The 19,432-nt window shown below is 38.6% G+C and overlaps 1 long non-coding RNA gene across 1 annotated transcript in view; it reads left to right on the top strand.

Moving 5' to 3' along the window:
- Window positions 1-19,432, top strand: part of LOC145536113 (uncharacterized) — a 166,495-nt gene that overhangs the window by 53,201 nt on the left and 93,862 nt on the right. The window contains exons 3-4 of the long non-coding RNA XR_014075654.1: window positions 4,259-4,322; window positions 5,966-6,068. This is a non-coding gene — a long non-coding RNA (uncharacterized LOC145536113). The remainder of the gene's footprint in view (window positions 1-4,258; window positions 4,323-5,965; window positions 6,069-19,432) is intronic.

The following is a 19,432-nucleotide window of genomic DNA, read 5'->3' as shown; positions in this document are numbered from 1 at the left end:
TTCTGACAGTTGAGAAAACTGAAGTCTAGAGAATAATAATGATAATATTAATAATGAAAACTAGTACATGTTTAGTACGTAGTCCATATAGGCCACTGTGCTAATCACCTCATAGGACAGTTTCATTTAATTTTAATCCTCATGACAACTGTAAGAGATAGTATTATTATTTAAGGGAACTAGAGAGGTTAGGAAAATTATCCTAGGTCACACAGCTAATGGGTGGCAGAGTTGAGTCTTTAACCCAGGTCTTCTGGCATCTTTCTGTTGTACTTACTTTCTTTTTTTCTTTTCTTTTTTTCAAATTTACTTTCTAGTTCCCTTCTCCTACCATAAACTATTTCTCTAAAGAGTTTTTTCATCCCTTTCATGTACTCCCTCCCTCTGTCTCATTCTTAGAAATAATCAAAAGAGAACCAAAAGCCCCCAGCACTGGGCCTCTCCAGTTCATCCCTTGTCTCCTAGCTATTCTTCACCCTTTAGCACAGCCAGCCCCACCTTGTAGTTCAGGCTGCTCACTTACAGAGCTAGGACAGGGATCATTTTGATTTATGGAGGATGTTAAAGGATAACGTTCAAAAATAGCAAAATCATGACTCTCATACAAATGTAAAATGAACAAGTAGCACATTTTTTTTTTATTAAACTCATTAATTAACAGAGAACTTGGAAAGATGTTACGAAGAAGGCAAACAACCACAAATTTCTATACAGTAAAGGAATGTTGAAATGAATTTGCAAAACTGATCTACTCATCAGACAATAATGAACTGTATTCCACTGGACACAGCTCGTTTGTATTTGTATGGACAAGAATTATTTACATTGCCATCAGTTTTCTACTAGGTAACTTCTGTCTCTTCAGAGTTGTAGCCTTGGCAAAGGCAAAGGTTTACACGCTGCCACGATGAGAGCATCCTTCTTGTTTAGCATTTCATTGAAAGCATATTCAGTTTCTTTTGTCCATTCCCAAGTCTTTACACTTGTCCTTATAAATTCTCTCTTCCTGTCTCCTAGAGAACAAAGTAATCTCTAAGAATGGTTGTCCATGGTCACAAAATAAGGCCAGTTTCACAAGGTTTGGCCTGACTATTTATGCAGATATCACAAATGTTAATTTACTATCTGTGTTTAGTTGCTCAGTCATGTCTGACTCTGTGTGACTCCATGGATTGTAGCCTGCCAGGCTCCTCTGTCCGTGGGGATTCTCCAGGCAAGAATACTGGAGTGGGTTGCCATGCTCTCCTCCACTGCGGGTGGATTCTTTACCATCTGAGCCACCAGAGAATCCCTTCCTAAGTTAACTTTGCTGGAAGTTTTATAAGGAAACTCAGATCGGACTTTTAAAAGCCTCTGTTATTTGCTACCTTGAAGTTAGGAAACAAGCCAAAGAAACACTGCATGTCAGAATTCACTTGCACTATCTATCAGTCCTTCTCAGTCCCCCCCAAATGTACCAAGGTTCCTGGCCTGCCAGGAAGTAATATTCTTGATCTCATGTAAGGCTGGACCCTCTAAGTAGCACGTGCATTTTCTTAGGAGGGTTTTGTAGGCATTAGTTCCAGAAATAAAATCAATTTGAGTTCCATAAAAGGGTCTGGCCATACCTGATTTGGGGCTTCCCTGGTGGCTCAGGGGTAAAGAATCTGCCTGCAGTGCAGGAGCCGCAGGAGATGTGGGTATGATCCCTGGGTTGGGAAGATCCCCTGGAGGAGGGCATGGCCACCCACTCCAGTATTCTTGTCTGGGAAATCCCATGCACAGAGGAGCCTGGTAGGCTACAATCCATGGGGTCACAAAGTTGGACATGACTGAAGCTACTGAGCACACACACACGCATACCTGATGCAGTGAGCATAATTATCAAGTATGATAACCCAGACAACATATTGGTCATCTAATTGTATGACTATACCATAGGAAATAAGGAAACAAAGTTTTCAATTTTGGGATTAGCGACAGCAGTAGAGAAAGGAAAGGTAAAATAAAAATATCATTTTAAATGTTATGGGTTACAAAAATGTCCATCAACTGGTGAAAGAATAAAATGTGGTAAGCCTATACAATGAAATGTTTTTTAGCAATCAAAAGAATGAAGTGCTGATATATGCTACCACATGCATGAACCTTGAAAGCACTGTGCTAAGTGAAAGGAGCCAGACATTACAGGCCACATGCATGATTTCATTTGTATGAAATGTGTAGAATAGGATGATCCATAGGGACAGGCATCACCAACTCAATGGACATGAGTTTGAGCAAGCTGCGGGAGTTGGTGATAGACAGGGAATCCTGGTGTGCTGCAGTCCATGGGGTCGCAAAGAGTTGGACACAACTGAGCTACTGAACTGAACTGATAGGGACAGAAAGCAGATGAGTGATTTCCAGAGGCTGGAGTGATGGGGGGAATGGGCAGTGAGTGACTGTTAGTGGGTGCAGGATTTATTTTTAGGATGACACGTATTCTAAAATTGACTGTGGTGATGGCAGTGTTGACTGTGTGAATATACTAAAAACCACTGAATTGTGCACTTTAAATGAATGAATTGTATGGTATGCAAATTACATCCCAATAAAGCTGTCAGGAATGTTATAGGTTATAGACAGCTTAAGTGGAAAGATAAAAGTCTTTCTTACATAATCTAAAGGGAAAATATTTACAAATATCAACTTTATTTCAAACAAGTCACCACAATAAAAATTTTCTCATCAGTTCATTCAGTTCTATGTAATTAGTTCTTATTCTGATGGTTCTTGGGTCAATAGTGTCATGAAACCATCTGCTTCTTGACTAAAAAGAGTTCTGGTAGTCTCGACCTAGTGCACTGGTATGATCATAAACTTGTCTAAGTGATGCCATCAGAAGCCTGTACCCCAGAATATTTCTTTTCAAAGTGTCAGTAACTTGAATTACCTGTCATAGTCCTTTATCACAAGTCTCTGAGATGGTCCATTTTTGGTTATAGACTCAAACATGACCTGTAGCTAGCTTACAGCAGAGTTTTCAAGCAAGAAATTAGAGTAAAATAAAACTGTCTGCAGAGCAAAGAAATTTTCACTGAAGACCAATGTTTAATGAAAATTCTATTATGTGAAAGGTCTGATGAGAATTCATAATAAGCATCATGAAACTGACAAACAGATTATTTCTGGGCCATGAAAAGCAAAGATAATAACATCACTCTAAAAATGTATACAGATGTCTTTAAGCACAATGACTATGCCTATTTTCAACATAGGTAATGAATGTCACATTTGATGTATACAAATGGATCAACACCAAAAAATGGATGAACATAATTATTCAAAAGGAAAAAATCTTGAGATATATAATAATCCTGAAACACAATATATATAATATACCAAGATTATTCTAAGCATATATTAAGAATATACCAAGAATATCAAGTTAAAGAGATTCAGTGAGTCAGAGCAGTTTTTTGATACCTGTATTTTTATAGAACCCAATGGATAAATCTGATGTGTATCCCCAGTTGAAATCCACTGCCCTAGAAGATGCTAGATTCAAACTAAAGAAGTAAGGCTGTGGCCTACATTTTTTTGGTTTGGCTGTGCTGCGAGGAATGCGGGGTCTTAGTTCCCCAATCACTGATCGAACTCCTGCTCCCAGCAATGGAAGTACAGAGTCTTAACCGCTGAACTGCCAGGGAAATATTAGTTAACATTTTTAATAGCTGAAATGATGACTGGTAACACTCTACTAATAGCTGAAATGATATCCAATAACACTCTACTGTTGTTGCCTAATATCAGACAAAGCACCATCAGGACTCTGAGAAATAGGAATGGACAGTGAGGGCATTCATGAATCTCTAGAAACTTCCCATAAAGCATGCAGTTTTATTTATTTATTATTTTTGGCTGTGCTGCACAGCATGCAGGATCTCAGTTTCCCCACCAAGGATCAGGCCTGGGCCCCCTGCAGTGGAAGTGGAGTCTTAACCACTAGACCACCAGGGCAATCCCCCAAAGCATACAGTTGCTAAAATACTTACATTCATGACATTTACTTAAGCACATTTAACCTAGGGAAGGCTGAGTATTTCTTATTTGACTGCTCTTCCCATGTAACTCACCAATGGTAACTAATAAAGAAACCTAATATTTCCAGCATCTCTCTTTTTGCAAGGTAAAAGAACAAACCTTTGTGATTTTCCAGAAGCCCTCCAAGAAATCAAAGATAGTTTTAGGTGTAAAATATATTCTGAAAGGTTTATTTATCTTTTTCTGTGTTAAGGATCTGATTTCGAGAAGGCAAAAATCAAAGAAGTTGCCACAGGAGACTGGGACACTTGATCAAGGTAGGATTATGGGTGCCTGGGAAACAACATCTGGTTCTGTATTTAATAAAAGTGGCAGTAAACATTTTAAAATAAAAAAATAAGGTAACACGATTATAAAGAATCTTAGTTCTTTCATAAGTAAGGAACAAAAAACCTTTGTTCTCTTTTTTCCTTAAATAGTCAAGCATACAATAAACTCAACATTAAGCGCGGGAAATCTTTCTGGTTCCACACAGAATCTCTGCTACCTAGAAAGTAAAAAACAACACAAAAAACCAAACAAACAAAAACAAACCTTCACGTTGTAGGTAAAGGCAGTAAGAAATAAGCCAAGGAAATAAGGCCATCAAAATTGAGTACGCTTTGTCAAGATTTTATAACTTCTTTTTCAGACTTGGCTATTATAAACCAGGCAAATAAAATTGACTTTCTAAGTTTTGTTCTTCATTAGCTCCTTCATAGTCTAGAATACACTGACACTTTTAAGACAGATCTTAGGGGCTCTGCAAGGTTAACAATGATTTTATTATAATTTTAAGATGTCATTAGGTTAGGTTACAAGGAGCCTGGACTCTCATCTTAGGTACCTTCTCTTGCTCTTTCACTTATTCGCTCTGAGAGGCCAGTTGCTATGTTTTGATCTGCCCTATGGAGGGGACTCCATGGCAAGGAAGAGATGCCTCTATCTTAAGAGTCAGCAGTGGTCTGAATCCTGCCAAGTCATGTGAGTGAGCTTGAAAGCAGATTTTCCCCTAGTTGAGCCTTGAGATGTCTGTGTCCTTCACTGTCTTCTTGTCTGCAGCCTGTGCCAGCACCACCCAGCTAAGCTGCTCTCAAATTCCTGACCCTCAAAAACTGTGAGATAAATATTTGTTATTTGAAGCTGCTGTGTTTTGAGGAGGGAGAGGATAGCTTGTTATACAGCAATCAGTAACTAATATGGCCCTCATCCCATCTCATGTGTAAGGTTTTTCAGATTACAAAGACTTCCACGTTCTGATTTCATTCAGTCTTCACAGTGGTCCTTGGAATATTGTCCCTGTTTTATAGATGCAGAGGAGTGGTCACCCAAGATTACAATTAGTAAATTCTAAATTGAGGACTGGGAAGATCTTGGGCATTTTAACTCCCAGCCCGGGGCTCTTTAGTTCTACTACAAGCTACCAATGTAAAGATTATCATTCCAAACCCATCTGTCAAGGTCGTCACTACAGTGAATTTCATATCTATATAACATTCACTAAAATGACTTTCCCTAAAATAAATAGCCATTAAATGTGTTATAAAATACAGCAGAAGGATCTAAAACAAACTGTCTTTCCCATAAAAAAAAATAACCTATTGCCTTATAGAAGTATTTGAATATCAGCTTTCTTTTCTAGCTAGTTGGCCCAATACAATCCAAAATGGACTGGGCCAGAGAAAAATAAGAATTAATATGCTTGTCTCAGATAAATTTCAACAGCAGTTCACTGACTATTGTAATAGTGCTCTCTTATGAAAATATCCTAATAGAGTTCCTTATGTCAGGCATTTAAGTAACTAGGCAGATTATTTCCTCAGAATGTCTTGAAATCTTCAGGTAAAGATATAAAAATGATAAGAAAAATGCAATCCTTGCTGAGGAATATAATCAATAGATATTTTTATCCAATTCTCAGTTATCCACCTGGTAATCTGCCTCGTGTGTTTCCTGAGGGTGAAGACCTACGCCTGTTCATTTATGGATATCACTAGCAGCACCATCTGCTTGGCACACAAAAGGTGATTGTACATTTTAATCTATTAATTGTTTACTGGTTTTGAATCACATTCTACTCACTTCCCCACATGATACATTCTTAGAAACCTGCTTTATAGAGTGGCAGAGGAAGAATTTTAAAAAATCAATATTGAGAAGAGGGATGTAAAGAGAAAGAAATGCAAAGCAGTTTTATCGTTGCTCTTTCTTGAAAGCTATAGTAATATATACTTTTAAAAGAAATATTATTTATAGTAACAAAACCAATAAAACAAAAATACCAACCTTGCTAAATATCAAAAGAACTATGATAGAAAGCAAAGCAAATTATGTAAAAGTTATGTCAATCAATATAACACCAAAATAGGAAAACCAAGAACAAATATATCTGTCATATAAATGCATGTAACTGGGCTAAACTCACATTTTTAAGGGGGAAAAAAAAAAGATCCTCAAGCTGGGTGACAACCCTATGCTCTGTTCAAGATAACCCAAGACAAAGCAACATGACCAAAACCAAAACCAACTGTCTTAGTCAGATCAGGATGCTATAACAAACATAGCATAGACTGGGTGGCTTATAAACAAAAGAAATTTATTTTTCTCAGTTCTGGAGGCTAGAATTTCAAGATAAGAGTGCCAACATGGTTGGACTCTGGCGAGAATCCTTTCCAGGTTGCAGACTGCTGACTTCTTATTTTATCATCACATGATTGAGAGCTGAAGGAGCTCACTGGGTTCTCCTTTGCAAAAGCACTAATCCCACTCATGAGGGGTTTACCCTCATAGCCTACTCACCTAGCAGAGGCCTCACCTCTGAATACTATCACACTAGGGGTTAGGATTTCAGTATATGAATTTTGGAGGAACACGAATATTCATGCACCAAGTAATGTTGCAGAAGACCTGAACTATAAACATGCTACATGTGGAAATACATTCAATTGGACACCCTGAAAATAGAGAATTTAATTTTCTTTTGAGTATCCAGGAGAAATTGACACAATATGATGCCACCACCAAAGTTCAGTATCTTCTGAAAGACAGAATTAGTATGGGAACTATTTTGTGAACATATTGCAATAAAATGAAATTAATTTAAAAAGTTAAGGCCTTTCACTTAGAAATTTTTTTAAAAAACTCACTCTTAAAAATAAATTGTAAAGAATTATGCAAAAAAGTAATAAGGAAAACACTACATATCAGAAATTGTAGGCTAGAGCTAAATCAGTGCACAGAGAAAAATTCATAAATTTTATAAAAAATAATAAAATTTAAGCATCCCACCAAAGAAATGACAGAATTAATAAGGAAAAATTTTAAAATACAGTCAGACCAAAATAAAACCAGTATTATTAATAAATGAATCACCCAAAAATGTTTGTGTTAAAAATATCATTAAATGTATAAATAACAAGCTAACCTAATTAAGAAAAGTTGAGACAAAATCACAAATTCACAAAATAATAAATGACAAATTAGAAATAGCCACAGAGTCAAAGGATTAGAGAAAAAGAAAGAGGTTAAGAGATGGCTTTGCCGAACACCTTGCAAATAAAATTGAAAACCAGAAAGGAAAAAGAGGACTAATATACAAAAATTTAATTTTCCAAACACTGGCTTCAGAAGAGAGAGGAAACTTAGATAGATTGATTTTCGTAGACCAGCAAAAAGTGTCAGTTTGTTTTAAAGTCCAGCTAGCTTCACAGGTTCAGTTCAGTAGCTCAGTCATATCCAACTCTTTGCGACCCCATGGACTGCAGCACGCCAGGCCTCCCTGTCCATCACCAACTCCCAGAGCTTACTCAAACTCATGTCCACCGAGTCAGTGATGCCATCCAACCATCTCATCCTCTGTCGTCCCCTTCTCCTCCTGCCTTCAGTCTTTCCCAGCATCAGGGTCTTTTCCAGTGAGTCAGTTCTTCACATCAGGTGGCCAAAGGATTGGCGCTTCATCTTCAGCCTCAGTCCTTCCAATGAATATTCAGGACTGATTTCTTTTAGGATTGACTGGTTTGATCTCCTTCTACAAAAGCTTGGAAAAACAGACTATTCTAGTAACGTTTGTACTAATCCAAAGCTTAGAAACACAACATTTTCCAAATGTTTTTTATGAAGAAATTGTAACATTGGCACCAAAAACTTAAAGAAGATTGTAATATGATTAGGTTCCTGAATTTGAATTTCAGGTTTGCTACTATATAGATTTGTTATCATGGATAAGTGATGAATGTCTCTGTGTCTCAGTTTTTCTTATCTATAAGGAACTTTCTAGGTCACAGACCACTGTTGGTCCCATGAGGGCTCTTACGGGCACTGGCCTTGGTGGTCACCTAGCATCACAGCAGAGGACACAGTGGGGAAGGACTTGTGTCACACCCCCAGGAATTCTAAAATATACCTGGGACAGGGAGGCTTTGCCTGAAAGGGAAGTGCTGTATTACAAAGGTGAAAGCAATGAGCAAAGAAAATTTGGGTTGCTGTGATTTCATTTGTGTGGGTATAGATTGATGAGACCAAGGTTTATTTGAGTTAAATATAAATATATATATGCAAAGATATTCCCTTATACACACTGGGGTTCAGAAGAAGGAATAGACCTGGGATTCTGGCATCTGGAAAGGTTAGAGACTGTGGATCAGGAAAGATGTGCCTCATCTTGGTTACTTATCTAAATACCTCACTAAACACATCACCTCACATCTCAGAGCCTCAGGTTCTTCATCTTCAAAGTTAGGCTGATTATTTATCTGAAGGATTGTCATGAACATCAAATGAAAATGTTCTTTGTCCTTCCATTAGCTCCCAATCTGTATTCCACTCCAGGCCTGCCTACCTTCCGTACCCAATCTGGACCATCCTTCACATTCCCTCATGTCCCCATCCTATGATTATTTGCGTACAGATTTTGTTTAAGCCTCTGGGTTAAGGCCATAATTTTTGTCTTCTGCTTATACACCCAGAGGCTGAACACTGTTGGTGGAAATCACACAACCACACAGCTAGACACTACTGCCTGTTCACAGGTTCAGTCTTAGGGCCAATCATTTCTCTTGTTCTTTCTCGGATTCCTCTCACATCAAAAATCACCATCACGCTCCTCAAGCCATTGTTCAGTCCATAAGCCCCACGCTTTCAGCATATGACAAAGCCTCTTTCTTTGTGGAGGGTGGTTGAGGCAACAAAAGTAGTAGGTATCTGCCGGAGTCCAGCTCCAGCAGCCAGGGAATCGGCCTGAAGGGATGAGCAGTGTCAGCGGAGAATGATGCAGCCTCTGACTCAAAGTACGGAACTGCATGTTTATTTTAAGCATCAGGTTTTCTTTTATACTTTTACAAAAGCATTAGGTCAGAGGTTTGACATCTTCAGTTTCCCCTCACCCAGATTTACTGTCTCCATAAATCATTGTTGTCCTTCAGAGTTCCCTCTTAAGTGTCCTTGTGATTACATTGTAACTCATGTTTGTCTCTGGGCTGCATACCACATTCCTCAGTTTATTTCTTATCTTTCTAAATCCTACTATCCTCTAGTAACTTAAGCTCATTATCTCCTAAAAAGGCTTCTAGCTATTAGTATCTCTAAAATTCCTAGTCTCTATAAGCTATAGTAAAATATGCCAACACTACAACATACCTTAAACTTTTAGCTTCTAACTATTCTTAATTATTCCTAAACCCTAAACTCAGCAAACTTCTTTTGCCATAAACATTTCCCTTACAAGCAGGTCTCAATAACGATCTTTCCCATGGCCTCAAGCTGTGGCCTATGTGCTCATCCTGGAACATTCTTTGTAAAGATCCTTGAACAAATGTCAGTAGTTAACTTTATGGATTATAACATTCTTTCCAGCCAACTCAACCGAAGGAAGGAAAGGATAAGTCAGAATCACAAGACCTAACTCCTTCATCCAGGGACTGTGCCTGCGGGATGAGGAGAGGGGATTGGGGCCGTGCCTCCATTTTGTCAGTAATTCCTAACGCAGCTCCCGACAGGTATCCCATCAGCTATAGAGTGTGAGTGAGGACACATCACATAGGAGGACGGAGGGAGGTGCCTGGAAATAAAAATCTTTGGGTAGAGCCCTGGCAGGATCCAGACTCTCACTTTCAAGGATTTTTAAGACCAAGTCTGGATCCCATGATGGAGATTGTATTAGTTTCCTATAGCTGCTGTAAGAACTTACCACCGAATTGGTGGCTTAAAAGAACATTTATGCACATCCTCATCCTCCAAGATTTTTGTTCAGAATCCTAGACTGTAAGGAAGCCTTCCAGATGATTCTGTTGCAGATGCCCGTAGAACACATTTATGAGACACTTATTATTGAGTGCTGATGGGCAGATTGACCTTTAGTGTTTTACCCATCTTTGGAAACAAAACTTTCTAATTTAAAAAATATATGTCCTGGCTTAAGAATAATTTTGAAAATAGAAATTAAGATTTCAAAAGTAATAGGTCAGAATTATGCAGCATGGCTTTGCAGTTATCAGAAGCTGTGATAGGCACAGCTACTGCAATATGTGAGATAACATAAGGTGAACAGTGATTAATAACATTTAAGAGAGGCTGGAATCAATAGGTCAGTTATAATGGCTATTCTCACCATAATTACTGAGTTAGCATATGATTTACTGTTACTCGATCAATAAGGAAGAAGACAGTCCTTAAATGTTTAGGCAAATGTGTATGTGAAAAGAGGGTAAAACATAAGACCAGCTAAAGAGTAAATACAGTAGAAGATTTATCCAAGGACTATTTTTTCTCAGATTTTGTTGCATCATTGTGATACCAATTGTCTTGAAAGCAAAAGCAAACTTGAAGCTTCTCACTTAATATATCACACACCTACACTTGTAAGTGCATTTTTTGAGTAGGATTAGCACTTGGTAAAAAAAAAATCTGAAAACTACTTGACCCACTGAGTCCTTTGTATTGAAAAGGATCTTTTGCACTGAAAGGGATCTGATTTATTTGACACAACAAAGACAGTGAAGGCAATAGGTTAGAACATTTTGAATGAATGGACAAGATTGGCATGAGAAACATTTATTATCTCTGTTCTGGAATCTTCTACAGTTTGAAAAAGTTTTTGTATTGATTGTTATAGAGGACAAGCGGTGAGAAATGAAATCACTATGTTGAGGCAAATTACATAAAGTCAGACTCTAAGAAGGTTGTTCAGGAATAGTTGTTTTTTGTTTTTTTAATATTTATTTATTTGGCTGAGCCGGGTCTTGGTTGTGGCATGTGGGATCTAGTTCCCTGACCAGGGCTTGAACCCGTGCCTCCTGCATTGGGAGCACAGTCTCAACTGCCAGACCACCAGGGAAGTCCCCAGGAATAGTTGTTTTTAAAAAAGATGATAGTGGCAATCTGAACGGCAACCTCAGAACCTCAACAAACAAAAGGGGAGTGTGCCTTTTATTTGTTTTACATACAAGACACTGTGGATGATTAACTGTTTATAATGAAACAGAGGAGAGGATATCTGAGGAGAAACTAGGTAGCTTTGAAGATACCCCACATTTGAATGCTGCTTTACTCGAAGTCCTCTTATTTAAAATGGTCAGAACAGATCTGTAAGCTGAACAACTCTATGTTAGGAATCATAAAATGTACATGTCATGAGCTTGACATTCACTTGCCAATCCTTTGCTGTAGGGGTCATGCCTTCTCCTTCTAGTGCAGGTCTGATTGGAATTCCAAGCTGTCCTACTTATGTCACGAGATGGTGTATATGTTGGCTGTGCCACACAGCATGAGAGATCTTAGTTCCCCAACCAGGATTCGAACCTGTGTCCCCTATACTGGAAGTGTGGAGCCCTAACCACTGGACTCCCAGGGGATTCCCAGTGTTAGGTGTTGAGTGGGATTTTCTCCAGCTTTTTTTCCTAAATCTTCAAATTAAGCACTCTAGCTGAAAGCAAAAGGCATGAAGTGGGCCACACCTTAAGTTTATAAAAGTGGCCATGACTTTAGCTGGCCATTTGCTTCCAAGACTGTGGAGAAGAGCGTACTGGCTCTTTTATCCTCTCCTCCCTAGCTTTCCTGGTGGCTCAGAGGGTAAAGCGTCTACGTACAGTGCAGGAGACCTGGGTTCAATCCCTGGGTCGGGAAGATCCCCTGGAGAAGGAAATGGCAACCCACTCCAGTATTCTCGCCTGGAGAATCCCATGGACAGAGAAGCCTGGTAGGCTACAGTCCATGGGGTCGCAAAGAGTCGGACACGACTGAGCAACTTCACTCACTCCCTAGCTTTTATCCTCTAGCTTTTACCCACTTCTCCTTCGGCCTCACTGCAAGACTGGAAGGAGGAAAGAGGTGAACTTTGGGAGAAGAGTAGTACTCAGGAAGAGAGGTGATCCTCTCTTCTCCCTGTGAGGGGAGGCGATACCCTGAATAATTGGGAAACGTTTGCTGGAAAGAAGGCTGACCTGACATTCCTGGGTTGGACATCTGCTCAGCTTACTGACCTGCCCTGCTGAGACCCAGGTGGGGGGAGGCGCATTAAGGAGTAATAAAAAGGGCTGTCCTCTCAGAACTCCCCGTGAATGTGGAAGATGGATTTTGGTTTGAGACCGTGCTCAACAAGATCTGTTGAGATCCTCATCCATCTGTCCATGTTCGGCCTTTAAAGGTTTAGTTACAGCAGTAATGATGACCAACTGGGCTGAGAAGCACATCTTGCTGGGGAAAGAGACAGTGTCTATTTCTCCTCTCTTTTTCCCATCCTCTCTCTCACCAAAGGGATAAATGGGGAGAAAGGCAGGGAAATTGGAGAACCACAGAGAATAAAGAAGAAAGCTTCAAAAGATTGAAGTTATAACAAGACTGCTTTAAAAACTGGAATGAGATAGTTTTAAGGACCAAAAGTGATTAAGAAGCTTAACCATAAAAATGAAACTCCCAAAGGGGTGGCCATAGCACAGTTGGTGGCAGTTATTCCAAAATGAAAACTATTTCACATTTGTATCCAATGAATTGAAAGTTTCACTTAAAAAACCATACTTGAATAATCTACTCGCGTAATGCATAGCCTTTTATTTCCAGTGGTGTTTTTTTTTCCCTTCGGTGAGAACTTAGACTCCAGGGATGCAGTCTCAGCGAGGCACCCTGTGAAACTGTTTTGCTCCACCCACTCCATCTTTTACTTTTTTTCCACCCATGTCTAATTTGGCAACAATTTTTGAAGCAATTTGCATTTATTGAGTTTTTTCCAAAGGGATTCAAGTTTTCCTAATGACAGTGTTCTTCTTACATTAACTCCTTTGGTTCGTGTAATATTTTAGTTGAATCAAAGAATTAGGAAAACAAGTAAAATGGCATAAACAAACTTGGGAACCGACACAACTGATTCTTTGGAGGTAGACAATCTGAATGGTGCAAGCAGAAGTGATGGGCATATTAGAGATGCTTTTTCCCCTGAGTCCTCTCCAGCATGTCTGCTCACTTGATCCCCTAGGTCAGACTAACTGGCCCACGGCACAGAGGGTGCTCACAGCTAGGGGGCTTCTACTGCATATTTTAAAGCTGTGAGAGAAAACATTTTGAACTCCAGTAGGGACATCTGGGGTTTCCTTGGGTGAATGTAAACTATTTCCTTTAACTCATTAAGTATCCGCACTCTCTCTGCTTGAAAAGAATGCTTATTTGATGTAAATGACTCACTGCTGATGATTGCCAAGGTAAAATGCATAAAAACTCCCTGAATGTAAGCAGCAGGAAACACCACCCCGCTCTAAGCAGTAGAAAAGAACACCATCCCTCTCCAGAGATCCTTCAACATCGCCCAGCTCTGTTTTCAACTGCATTTTCTGCAGATTTCAAGCCCAGATTTAATCAACCTCAGGCAGTATGCAATAATATGTTAATATCTCATTTTGTCTGCATTGATCTCTCTAGTAAAGAGAGCTGATATTAAGAGGGTATATTCAGATGCATGCCTATTATTTCTAGTCCCCATTCAAGAGTTTCCTCATTAGAGCTATTATCTTAATTTTACCTAGAATAGCTGTTCGTTGTCTCTAGGAATTTGGTTTCTTTTCCACTTCCCATTATGTAGGAGTGACAGAAATCTAATCTCCATCAATTCAAGGATTTCCTCCAAAGCACACTTTTTCTGAGACTGAAGATTCTTAAATATCACCAAGGAAATGAAAATAGGAAAAATCTGATCCTGAAGTTCTTCTGTCCTGACTTTTTCTCGTCAGCAGATCTGCTACTTGTGGCTCATTGTTTAGGACATGGGGATTATTTTGCTCCATTATCACTCCTCTGGGGTACAAAGATGGCACCTCCCTGTGAGGCTGCTGGGGCATCACCTGCCTGGACTCACCATAATACTATTTCCTGTCTACACCAGGGGCAAACTTGCCAGCAGGGCTGCAGACACTTGGATTCCTGTGTCTTCAAAGTATATGTAAAAACTAGGAAGACATTTGCAGATGTTTGGCTTTCTTGCTCCAACCAGAATTAGTTAGAAGCCACTTTAAGTCACTTAGTTTTTGCAGCATTCATTCATCCAAAAATGTGTTCTATGCATACTATATGCCAGGCACTACACAACTCAGCATGTTCCCGATGACCTAAAGACGTGCTCACCTTTCCCTTTAAGATAGGACAGCTGTGAGAGACATCTTTCTCTGACCATTTCAAGCAGGGCAATAAGCTGAAAAACCAAGTCCAAGGTGCAGGTTTTCTGGATGACAGTTTGCAGAACTAGACTGGAGTCTCAATTCTGCTGATTATGTTGAATTCTTTGTAAAGGGAAGAAAGAGTTCTTTGTCATTTACCTTTGTGCTTCCCTGCTGCCACCCCCCGCCATGGTACCTAACACAGTTTTTCCTGCACAAGGCAGATAATCAACAAAAAGGTTTTAAGTGAGTATAATTGAATATTTTATATGCCACTCTGTTTTCATAAAATTTGAAATATGCCATGCATTTTACTGGAGCAAGATAAAGCTCAGAAATATAGCCTCCTAGCTTTGTGCCATAACTACTGTCTCAAGATAATCAGGCTGTTGGTTTTGACAAGTGTTTTAATAATTATATCCTAAAAATGCTGAGACAGCTTCCAAAACTGACAAAAGCATTATGACTATTTTTTAAAAAATCAGAGCTTTCTGAATGAGACATGTAAAGAGAAAGTAACTTTTCCCAGAAGGAAGTAATTGTCCTGTCACTAAAAATGTGACCATTAAATGCTGAATTGAATTAACCAGCAAAGAAATACCTTAATCTGCAGTCAGTAATCCTCATGCAGCCCATCTGGAATTCCAGTTGTCATTATCTTCATGACCCCCCAAATCTGCAAATACGCAAGAACCACTTTGTCTATCAGCCAGGTGACATTCAAGATGTGGTTGCCATTGTGTATTCATGATGTGTAGCCTACATACACATCTTAGTTATCTGCATAGCAAATTACCCCAAAACTTAGTGACTGATTACAACAGTGTTTATTACATGAAACATTTTGTAAATCAGGAGATCAGGCATGGCTCAGCTGAGTCCTCTTTTTCCAGAACTCTCAGAAGCTGCAATCGAGGTATCTTCTGGGGCTGTAGCTGTCTTAAGGCTCAGTAGGGGTAGATCTGCTTTCAAGGTCACTCAGGTGATATTGACTGGATTCAGTTTCCCATGGGCTATTCACCTGAGGTCTTGGTGTTCTTCATGAGCCATTGGCCAGAGATTTCCCTTGGTTCGTTGCCTAGTTGTCTCCAGATAGGGCAGCCCATGATATGACAGGTGGCTTTAGTAGAGTGAGAAAGCAAGAGTGAGGGACAGAGTCAGATAACCAGAAAGAAGTTGGTCTTCTGTAATCTAATCTCAGAAGTGTCATCCCATCACTTTGCTGAATTCAGTTCATTAGAAGCAAGTCACTAGGTCCAGACCATACTCAAGGGGAGGGGACTATACAAGGGTGTGAATACCAGAAGGTGATGATCATTGGGAGCCATTTTAGAAGCTGTCTGCCTCATTGCCTGTAACTATGGAACTTAGTTTATTCCTAGGGCTATGACTAGCCTCAGCAATCCCTTGACGTTTCAGTCAACAAACCATTTTTAAGGACAATATAAGAAAGGAAGATGATCCTAGTTTTCTGAAAATATTTTGTCCACACCTCTGGTAGTAGAATGGATATTATGGGCTTGGGAGAAAATTCAGCGATGCTAGTAGAACACACTTTAAAGAAATGCTTCAGCAACAATGCTGTTTTGCCTATGTTCTCTTCTGGGAGTTTTAGGTGTCATGTCTTATATTTAAATCTTTAAGCCATTTTGAGTTTATTTTTGTGTATGACACGAGGGTGTGTTCTAACTTCATTTATTTACATGGGGCTGTCCAGCTTTTCCAACACCACTTGCTGAAGTGACTGTCTTTTCTCCACTGTATATTCTTTCCTCCTTTGTTGAAGATTGACTGTAGGTGTGTGGGTTTATTTCTGGGCTCTCTAATCTGTTCCATTGATCTGTAGCTCTATTTTTATGCCAATAGTATGTTGTCTTGATTACCGTAGCCTTGCAGTATTGTCTGAAGCCTGGGAGGGTTATGCCTCCAGCTTTGTTCTTTTTCCTCAGGATTGCTTTGGCAATTCTGGTCTTTTATGGTTCCATATAAATTTTAGGATTATCTGTTTTAGTTCTGTAAAAATGTCCTGGGTAATTGATAGGAATCGAGTTAAATCTGTAGATTGATTTGGATAGTGTAGCAACAGTGCTGTTGATGGGACAATACTATGTGGGGAAAGGTGAACATGAATACTTCTGAACAGCAAATGACTTAGAAAATCTAGACCTTGAATGGGAAAAGGTTTTGGGAATATCTCAACCAATTTATTTCATGTATATTTTTCATTTTATGAACACACAATAGTAATATATGATTAAACCCCATGCCTAAATAAGTGTAAAACAACTCTTTCAATAAGCTTAATATTAAAAGCTAAATAATATTGAAAGCATCACATCAGAGTTTAATTGGCAACATTTTTTTCTTTATAGTGTTATATGAAATAATTTCCTACAATTAAAGGCATCTTAAATTCAATGAGTCAAGAAACAATTACAGTGTACCATGATGAGTTAAAAAACCTGAGGTCAGTTTTCCCTGCCTACGGATTCTCTCACCATGCCAGGGAGTCTGCAGTCTAGCCAAGATATGTCTTCATGGACCACTCATCTGGACATTTATGTACTTCATTTAAAGTTCAATAAAAGTGAACAGCTAAAACTTCTGAAACACTAGGGGACAGTTGTTAAAGATGATTTAAACAAACTCATATATTGTGCAATGGAAAGGAAGACTTGAAGGATAAGTGTATCCTGTCAAGCACAGTAGAAGTATTGAATAATTTTCATCAAAGTGAGATAACTTTTTGTAAGTGCCAGCTGTGGTTCCCAGTCTACATTCACAGACCCCGGGAGTTAGGAATTATTGTACAGGGCCTGTGAACCCATATACACTTGAAACGTTTTATGTAGAATGGCTAAATAATATCTCAAACATTTTTAAAACCACTATTTTCCAAATGTATTAAAGGTGTTTTATTTTTAATTAAATACACATAATTTTCAAGTAATTTTTGACATCATCCTAACTGTTTTTATTGTGGTTTATTTAAGCAACAAGCATTAGAAAGATAACTATTATCCAGGATGGAAAAGAATCCATGACATTTTTACTATGAAAATATAAGCCTCTTTGACAAAAATTCTGGGAGCCACTGTCCTCAGGCTTCCTGAGTTGCAAACCTAAGCATGTTCAAAAGTGATTCATTTTCTGTGTCCCCATATACCCTTAGGAAATCATTTATTTCCACATTACTGGATAAAGAGACTTCCCTGGTGACTCAGACGGTAAAGCGTCTGCCTACCATGTGGGAGACCCGGGTTCGATTCCTGGGTTGGGAATATCCTCTGGAGAAGGAAATGGCAGCCCACTCCAGTGCTCTTGCCTGAAAATCACATGGACGGAGGAGCATGGTAGGCTACAGTCCATGGAGTCACAAAGAGTCGGACACGACTGAGCGACTTCACTTTACTTTACTGGATAAAGACCTCTCTCCCTTTTTATTTAAAATTTTATACCAATAGATAAAACTTGTCACAATTTTATAAAGAACTCCATTTTTATTCTAACATATTGAAACGAAATCCATTTTGTTTCTGAGAATAATGAATTGAATTTTAAAAGAATATCCTTTTTTCTCTTAGTTCTTCAAAGTCAGATTTTTTTTAATAAATGTGAAGCCATCTTTCATTTTTAAATAGCATTACCCTAAGAATGTTGGTTTAATTTTTTTCAATTTAAATGGTTGAGTCACAGTGCAATAATGATTGTATTATACAGTTAAGAAGCCAGAATACCCAAAATTAGCCAAGATAGTAAAACTGTCAGTGCTCTGTCACAGCCAAAATGTTTCATTTGTTTACTACTAGAGATTAAATTTGTCATAATTCAGGTATATACTTGAAAAAAAGAGAAAATTTTAGTAGGTATACTCTTATTAACATGTTTTCTATTCATACGAGACTTCAAGTGTCTCTTGATATGAGATCTAGGGTTAACAAAAAATTAAAATACATGCTCATATTGTTCTACACATAGCTTGGGCACAGTTGCCATTTATTTGTAGGTTCAAGATCAAGAGAGTGATTTGGTTTAAGCATGTGTTGTTTTGAATAAAGCAGGCTTGAAGACCATGTCCTACTGATATAAGACAAATTAAAAGACATCTTCCTCCACCCTGTTCTTCTGATACTTTTCTCAAATATCTACTTGCTAAGGAAAACAGAAGTAAGGAGCTCTATTTTCAATTGGCTATTCAGGTATAAAAAGTTAGGCATAAAAAATAGGTCCAGATAGCTGGCCAATCCATTATTTAAGTCATCAAACAACAAATATTTATTGAGTGACTCGTATGCTTCCAACACTAGGGTAGGGCTGGGCAGATAGCAGTGAATGATACTTGATGCCCCTGCTCTCAAGAAGCTTGGAATCTATTGGGGATTCACAATGAAATAAACTATTAGGTCGGTGCAAAAGTAATTGTGGTTTTACATTGTTGAACTTTGCCATTTGATATTGAAATACATTCTTTAAAAATGTGGTTATGTTATGCATCATTTTAATGAGCATTTCTCACTTTATGTGTTTTTGCTAATGACTTAATACTTGCTGTTTATATTTAGACTAGGGAAATGATGTTAGACAAAAAGCAAATTCGAGTGATTTTTTTATTTTTCAGTTCAGTTCAGTCACTCAGTCGTGTCCGACTCTTTGAGACCCCATGGACTGCAGCACACCAGGCTTCCCTGTCCATCACCAACTCCCGGAGCTTGCTCAAACTCATGTCCATTGAGTCGGTGATGCCATCCAACCAT

The sequence above is a fragment of the Giraffa tippelskirchi genome, chromosome X (assembly GCF_054371585.1).
Source record: "Giraffa tippelskirchi isolate mGirTip1 chromosome X, T2T-mGirTip1v1.2.pri, whole genome shotgun sequence".
NCBI lineage: Eukaryota > Metazoa > Chordata > Mammalia > Artiodactyla > Giraffidae > Giraffa > Giraffa tippelskirchi.
Note: the sequence above shows the minus strand (reverse complement) of the source record. Positions and strands in the feature narration are given on the sequence as shown.